The following is an 8,326-nucleotide window of genomic DNA, read 5'->3' as shown; positions in this document are numbered from 1 at the left end:
GTTCCTTTGAACCTCAGCCGTCACCAAAATTTAATTTTCTTTCCCCTTTTTTTTGGTGTGAGTGCATTTTATGCTCCATCTCACATGGGGTATTTGCTTCTTTCTTCTTTTTCTTTTCTCTTTTTTTTTTTTTTTGTGTGAGTGCATTTTATGCTCCATCTCACATGTGGTATTTGCTTCTTTCTTCTTTTTCTTTTCTTTTTTTTTGGTGTGAGTGCATTTTATGCTCCATCTCACACTGGTCACAGGCTTGAGGCAGATAACAATACTCATATTCCAAGTTGCTAGTTTTACTATTCAGCTCGGAATAGCGGAGTTGGGACTGACTCATGTCATAAACCGTTAGTTTTACTATTCAGTTCATGCCAACAGAGTCATTTGGACTTTGTCCCTTTCTTTTTCTCTTTTTCAACTGTTGAACCTCATGCATTAGCAGTTCAGATGTGAACAAGCTCGAATGATTATCAATTATTCAATCAAGTGCATTGTACACATGAAGGTAGTTAGGGCTGGTCATGGTGAAAGTCATATTCAGCTTCCTTAACCTCATGAATTGTGATAAATTTGGATCATTCACAAGAATAAAGTCTCACACTTACAAAGATTTCTCTCACTCATTGTATTACCTCTTGGAATTCACCTAATAAACAGCAATAAATTGGAGGGGATTTTCAGTTTATTCGGCCTATCAATGCATGTATGTATGTGTCAGGATAAAGGTTGAGTGTGGACTTGGGACGAAAGGAACAGAAGAATGGGATAAGATGGGCAATAGCTATTAAAAACTCCAAATACCAGGAACTCCTATACATTAATTGTACAAAAAAAAAAAACAAAGAAAGTATTTAAAAAAAATGGAAGAAACACAAGTAAGGTGGACAAGGGCACTACAAAACTACCCCCACAGATTATATGCAGAAAGAACACTTTGAAGCAGTAGTCTTTGAACTCATTTAACACCATATGAGGAGCTTAGAGAACAAAAGATTTTTTTTTCAAGAGTAAAATTCATTAAAAAAGAAAACAAGGGATTACAATTAAAATGTGATAAAACATCATCCGAAAGCAAAAACAATACTCCCACAACAGCAAACAACAAAAGATAAAAAAAAAAAATTACAGCACAAATCCAGGGTCAACACACAAAACCAAACTAAAACCATATTCCAAGAACTAAACAAAGCAACACTAGCCCTGATCAAGATGATAAAATCTCCAACCAAAACCCTCTTGAACACTTCAAACAACAGCATTTGCCTCCTGTAAAAACCAGATCAAACTCCCACAACTCCTCCCATCAATCACACTTAGTCCTCCATGTCTGAAATCCTGACCCTCTCCCTCATTCCATGCCTCTCCACCTTCCTCTTGAGTGTTGCTCTTTCACTTTGCCTTTTCTTTTTCTCAAAATCTTTCAAAAGCCCTTCTAACAAAAGCCTCACCACCCAAAACGAATAGGCCTACAGATTTACCAACTTCAATATCCCTCTCCACTAGTTTCCTTAAGTCCACTCAACTCTTCATTTTCTCATTATCTAAGTTCAAAAAGTCATTACTTATCAAAGCTTTACCCACATCCCCCTTCCCTTTCACCTCAAGGACTCCAATCTTCTTCAACTCCCCAACTTCAGAATTGTCACGAATGTTAATTTGATCACTGGAGTTAATATCAATAAGAACCTTATGATTCGTAGCTCTAGAACCAACTTTCCTTGAAAAAACTCTCTTAAATTTATTGTTGGGTCCAGTCTCAACAAGTCCCTCTTTTAACCACGAAAAAACCTTAGTAACATGCACCAAATAAGATTTACTTAATCAGTTAATCCTCTTGGATCCGTTCCCAAATTGGCACCAATCCTTCCAGATAACACTTCCTCAACTAGAAAACATTGCTGATCCTTTGAAGAACAACATTGCCCTCTACATCAAGACATCTGATCCCTTGATTGCATGTGCTATCATCCCTTACCTGCTTCAATGAAGCCTCTACCACAAATACTAGAGGATATTCCTAAGTACTTCTTGTTATGAAAAACACTTTGCTTTTCTCTCTTGCCAAATGAATACTTCTGGTATAGAACACAATATATCACTTTGCCTTTTTTGGAGATCCCAAGAATTTACCAGCTATTTACATCTTCCAAAGACCAGTTTTGGATAGCAATGATTTCAGACTTTTTTAAGTTAATTAGAGCAAATGACTTATTAGCATAAACTAAACTTTGATGCATTTGATGTTGGTACTACAAAGAGCTTGTCCTAATGTTGATATTTAAACAAGTTGCAATTGCATATGCTTACTAATTGCACACTTGGTTTTGTTATATTTGTGCAAGGAGGAGGAAGAGGGCCTTCCAATTACTGATCAGAAAAGGAGGCATGTTCAAGCATTCAAAGTATGGAAACTGGAAAGTGCTTACTACTAAGTGATTCCAATTAACTCAATGAAACATTCAGCCTGGTTTCTGGTTTTGGATTTTGGGATTCAAGCACCAAGTGGGATGAAATAAAATTGAGTTATAAAACATCATTTAGTTCTAACTGCCAAATATAACTAAATGGAATTTCAAGTTTCGATGAACCACTTGTTCCCAGAAGTGGGTGGAGGCCATGAGAGCTGAGATGGACTCGATGGAGACCAATGGAGTCTGGACTCTAGTAGATCCGCTCTCCGAGGTAAAAGCAATTGGTTGCAAGTGGATCTACAAGAGGAAAAAGGGCCCCGATGGCAAGATTTAGATCTACAAAGCTCGCTTGGTGGCGAAAAGGTATACTCAGAAAGAAGGCATCAATTATGAGGAAACATTTTCACCCGTGGCCATGCTTAAATCCATTAGGATCCTGCTAGCTGTAGCAGCATACCATAACTACGAGATTTGGCAAATGAATGTCAAAACCGCATTCCTGAATGGAGATCTTAGTGAAGATATCTACATGCAGCAGCCACAAGGCTTCATTGTTGCTGGTCAGGAACACATGGTATGTAAACTCAATAGATCCATATATGGACTTAAGCAGGCTTCTAGGAGTTGGAACATTTGTTTTGATTCTGCTATCAAAACATTTGACTTTGAGTAGAATCCGGATGAGTCCTATGTTTACAGGAAGTCCAATGGAGATAAGATTACCTTTTTGGTATTGTACGTGGACGATATCATACTCATTGGGAATGATGTAGGAATGTTGACTTCAGTCAAGGTATGGCTATCACGGCAGTTCTCCATGAAAGATCTTGGAGAAGCTTCATATATACTAGGTCTTCGACTCTATAGAGATAGATCGAAGTGGATAATTGGATTATCCCAGGCTGCTTATATTGACAAAATTATCAAAAGGTACAGCATGGAAAACTCCAAGAAAGGAAATGTTCCTTTCAGACATGGAGTAACTCTCTCCAAGAAGATGTCTCCCAAGACTTCTGAGGAGATCGAGGGCATGAGAGACGTTTCCTATGCCTTAGCCGTAGGGAACATCATGTATGCCATGCTGTGCACTTGCCCGGACATAGCTCAGGCGGTGAGTGTGGTAAGCAGATTCCAGGCTAACCCAGGGCAGGAGCATTGGACTGCTGTGAAGAACATACTTAAATACCTTCGAAGGACAAAGGAGTTTTGTCTGGTATTCGATGGTAGTTCACTACAAGTTCTGGGGTATACCGATGCCAATTACCAGTCGAATCCAGATGATAGAAAGTCTACATCTGGATATGTTTTCACGATAGGATCGTGTGTCGTTTGCTGGAAAAACAACAAACAGGGGTCCACTGCAAACTCCACAACCAAGGCCGAGTGCATTGCCGCAAGTGAAGCTGCCAAGGAAGCCGTGTGGATGAAGAAATTCATACACGAATTGGGAGTGATTTCGTCCAGCACATCACCCATCCCATTGTTGTGTGACAACAATGGAGCGATCACCCAGGCTAAAGAGCCTCGGGCCCACTCGAAGTCAAAGCACATCGGGAGGAAGTACCATGTACTGCGGGAGATCGTTGGTAGAGGGGACGTCCTAATTCAGAAGGTAACATCAGTGGATAATGTGGCAGACCCATTGACTAAGCCACTAACACAGAAGGTGTTTGAGAAACATGTGGAAAGTATGGGACTCCGGCTTGTACCAAATTGGACCTAAGTGCAAGTGGGAGCTATTAGACAGTCTTGTATGCCCTTAGCTTCAATCGGATTTTATGTACTTTTGTTGTTTAGTGGAAATAAATTAAAGTACATGTTTGATTCATGTTGTTTGGTATAATTCTATGTAAGACCCTAAAACTGGACACTTATAGAAACTTGTGTTAGTTTTAAATGTTCACAGCCATTGGATAAGTCTGGGGAGATTTATCCTGCCAAAGCTAATACTAATGTGCCACCAAGTGTTGGGATGGCTTGTTTCGGCCATCAGGGTAAGACCCAAGGCACATGCAGTATGAGATTGCTTGAACCCTTGAACCGGACCAGATTTCCTATATTGCCCTAGACCTTGGAGACAGATGGGCAAAACTGGAAAGTTACACCTAACCCCTAGACTCGAATATGACACATCACTAGGTGTCGGATCGGGCTGTCTTTGATGTGTCAATCAGTGAGATCCTTAGTGGGGGTCAAAACCTGGACATGTTGGGGCAGTCTGAGAATTCATCTGAATGAGTGGTCATAGTGACAGGATTAGCCCCTTTGTTGGACAATGGTAATGATCGGGAATGCACTCTCTCTGATGGAAACCAAACTGCCGGCAGTTGATTTCAATCGTTGGAACTTTGTTTTGCAAAATTAATATATATATATATATATATATATATGTATATATATGTACATGCATATGTACGGTTTCAAAAGATTTGCAAAAGGTTTTAATTCCCGAGATCCATGAGAGTAGAGAGTGCAGCACTATTCCTTGCAGCCGAGAGAGAGGTCTTCTCTTGTCAAGTAGTGCTTGATCATTAAGGGCTGAGAGGTTAAGTGTAAGACCATTTTGGAAAATACCTGATGGGCTAATCTTGCACCTGCCCACAGTCCCTGGGTTTTTATAAGATGGCTTGGCCCACAGAACACTTAATGTAAGTGTTGGGCCCATAGGGTCCATGTGATGGGCTCAAAGGGGTCATTGAGTCTTTTAGTGAATTCGGCTGGGCCTTGTAATAAAGGCTGGGCTGAACCCATGTGGCTGGTGTGTAGATCAATGCTTGGGTCCCACGCCATACAAAGAAGCCCAACTGGGCAACAGATTGGAAACTGGTTAAACACTGAACACTTAATGGGCCAAAAACCCATTTCGAACTGGGCTGATATGATCACCTGTTCATGGGGGAAATCTGATATTAATGTTAGTAAAAGGATTGGGTCTTTAACCTTATCCACTCTAAGAGACCAAATTCAAATTAGATTTGAATCTGGTAACCTCCTGATAAGATCAGGAGTTAACTAACTTAATCTGCAAATAGGATTAAGATTATCCCCTATCCAAATACTGATTTGGATTGGGATAACTCCCAAAATATTGGGAGGTTTCTTAATCAAGAAGAAAGAGGAGAAAACCCCAAGAGAAATATCAGATTTTGAACTAGGGTTTTTAGATGCAAGAGACACCTCCTACGAATTGAGATTTGATCTCTCACAGATTCTAGAGAGAAGAAATCAGTTCTTGACAACAGTCTTGCAAGAAAGACCAAAAGATTCGGTGTTCAACGTTTCCAAAGGATTCTTGCGAAGAATCCAGTGTGTAGGACGCACCCTGCTGGTTCCGTTCCATCCACATCTATGTCATCTTCAGCAGGAGTGGATCTTGGTTTCTTCTTTGGGCGTGAACACCAACTTTGGGAGATATTGTTTCTACGGATCGGGTATAATCCTTCCTGTTTCCTTTCGGTTCAGATCTGTTTTGATTATGGTTCAAGTAGAATCCTTGAATAATGCATTCTAAATTTAGGGAATATGATTCCCAATTGGAAGAAGGTAGGAAATTTTTGAAATTTGCCCACCCATTCCGCACCCTTCTTGGCATCCATTAGATGGATCCTACCATTCTTTCAGTGGTATCAGAGCAGTAGGTTCGAATCTTGAACCAAAAGAAAATCAGATCTGACCCTGCGCAGATGGACAGAAGATGTTCTGCCAAGATCTGCGCAGATTGCTTTTTTTTTCTTCAAGAAATGGTTTTTTGTTAAGGGCAATTGATTTGAAATTAATTTTGTTAAATCCAAAATTTATTTAGAATTGTTCTTTGTTTATTTTTGATTTAATGGACTGTTCGAACCTGGAGATCGCAATGTAGTTTTGGCGGAGATGGTCTGTGCACCCTTTTTCATTTATTTTATTCAATTCGGTCTGTAAACAATTTTTTTTTATTTTCTAGACTGAATGTATAGGATTTGATCAAGAATGTAATTAATTAATAGAAATATGATTTCAGTTTTTCATTTATTTTCTTGATTAAGGAAGAAAGAAGAAGATGGCGGCACTGGAGATTTGCAGATGAAGAAATCGCCTACTGCGATTTATAGTTTATGAAACTGTAACATTTGTGATTAACCTCTGTTTTGCAGGTGGTACGAACAGTCCATATTTTGATTTGTGATTGTCTAAAATCAAAATTATTAATTTCAGATCTCTCATGAATTAATTCTTGAATTGAAAATCAGTTTTGGACCATTTCGGACTAGATTGGACCAAAACTGTATGGACCGAATCTGAGATTCGAAAGGGGCTATTTTTCAATCCGTATTTCTCACACTTGCTATTCCAAATCTGATGTTCAATTACAGGGATTAATTCGGCCCACCTGTAAAGCGTAGTTTTAAAGGGTTAAAACTGCAAAAGCCCATTATTATGAGAAAACCTGTATGGGCCGAACTACTAACTGCAATTCAGCCCATACACTTAGTAAACATTAATTGTTAATGCTTTAGGTTTTTAAATGGGCTATTCGATGGGCTTTACAGTAGTTAATTGATTGGATCAATTCCTCCTTTACATGTGATGTTTGGATGTTTGATGTGCTGCGACCATGGGCCATATGCACTTGGCCCATGTTGACTTGTTAGTGGCTCTTGCGCACACCATGGCTGAATGCACATCATTGCCATGGTGTCCTTTAAGGTCATTGGATGACTCCTCTCTACTTGGTGGGCCCCACAACCCTGAAAAGGGATGCATACGGAACCCCTAGCCGATTGAGGCCCACAAGAAATCTGACTTTATGAAAGTCAGTGGGAGCCACTTTGGTTTGACCTAAATTAGAACTAGGGCGTAATTTTGTTCCCTCCAGCAAATATGAATGCATGTGATAGGGAGATCCATATGATGGACTCTCTAAAGGCCTTCCATCATTAGCACAATGATGGGTCCATCAATAATGAGGAAACACACCATAAAATTGGGCTATCCATTTGCTGTTGGATCTGTTAGAGTGTTTCATTAGATTATAGGGGCGTCATAGACCGATGTGGGAGAGGCTTCACCAAAAAATGGGAACTCTCTCACGGTACCTTGGCGTAACCTGAATATGATGGGTGTGCACTCATTGGACAGAAAGGTTTACTTGAAAATGGCTCTGAACCTTGTCTGACAGAGGCCAAAGGGAAACTCATCTGATGAGTGGATATGATCCGTCATGCACCCTATGTGATTTCCCACATTTTCAAAGACATTCCGTCGTCTCTATCACTGAGAAAGGAGGGAAAATCTCAGAGATGAATAAATGGGAATGGAACATAGATTAAAAGCCATATCTATGTAGGTAACATGAATCAAATTAAGGTTGTGGACTAACGTCTTTGTTGTTTTATCAGAAAATGGCAAACGGTCAATTTGCAAAGCTTCTAGACGATAACAAGCTTAAGGGCCCAAACTATGCCGACTGGTACAGAAATCTTATGTTGGTCCTAACTTTTGAAAAGTTGGATAAAGTGGTGAAAAATCCTGCCCCGGAACATCCGGGTGATAGGGCTTCCGAGGCCCGTAGGAGGGACTACCAAGATTGGGAGGAAAAGAACTCCCTAGCCCGCTGCTTTGTCATTGCCTCATTAGACAACTCAATACAGAGGCAGTTCGATCAGATCGAACTAGCCAAGGACATATTGGACAGTCTAAGAACAATGTATGAAGAGCAGAACCGTTATAGTCGACAGAAGGTCCTAAAATGGTTCATGACTGCGGAGATGTCCAAAGGGCAGAAAGTTCATGACCATTGTCTTCGGATGATGGGATACATTAACGAACTCGAGGATCTTGGATCCGGGCTAGATCTTGGCACACAAGTGGATGCCATCTTGAATTCTTTGCCCTCTTCCTTCAATGCGTTCACAATGAACTACAATATGAATAAGCTGAAT

This window comes from Nelumbo lutea, chromosome 8 (assembly GCF_056320005.1).
Source record: "Nelumbo lutea isolate HS-2025 chromosome 8, American lotus-T2T, whole genome shotgun sequence".
NCBI classification, from domain to species: domain Eukaryota; kingdom Viridiplantae; phylum Streptophyta; class Magnoliopsida; order Proteales; family Nelumbonaceae; genus Nelumbo; species Nelumbo lutea.
This window is presented reverse-complemented; position numbering follows the sequence as displayed.